General features: G+C 41.8%; 1 protein-coding gene across 1 annotated transcript in view; it reads left to right on the forward strand.

The window, feature by feature from the left end:
- Positions 1-318, forward strand: part of smarcb1a (SWI/SNF related, matrix associated, actin dependent regulator of chromatin, subfamily b, member 1a) — a 7331-nt gene that overhangs the window by 209 nt on the left and 6804 nt on the right. The gene's annotated exons all lie outside the window — the stretch shown is intronic.

The raw sequence follows: 318 nt of genomic DNA on the forward strand, positions 1-318 counted from the left end.
CGGTTTAACGCTTCTTACTTTGGCTGATTGTTATCGTTTAACCTGGCAGCCGGTCCGCTAGCAGCTAGCTGGCTACTAGCTCACCGTGCTAGCCGAAGACTCATTCATTGATTATAGTATTTATTATTAATGTAAACTGGGAATTCCCTCGTAAATAAAACACATTAATTGACACTTGGATGTAACGGAGTTAAGTTTGACAGAGAAACGTTGTTCCTTTTACCGGACGGTCACCTGGTTGTGCTCGTCTGAGCTAACGTTAGCTGCTAACAGTGTTTATCCGCCGATAACGTGAAACTACACAAAGATACTTTATTT

This window comes from Morone saxatilis, unplaced genomic scaffold (genome assembly GCF_004916995.1).
Source record: "Morone saxatilis isolate NCDOM2014 unplaced genomic scaffold, NCSU_SB_2.0 Contig16, whole genome shotgun sequence".
Classification (NCBI taxonomy): domain Eukaryota; kingdom Metazoa; phylum Chordata; class Actinopteri; family Moronidae; genus Morone; species Morone saxatilis.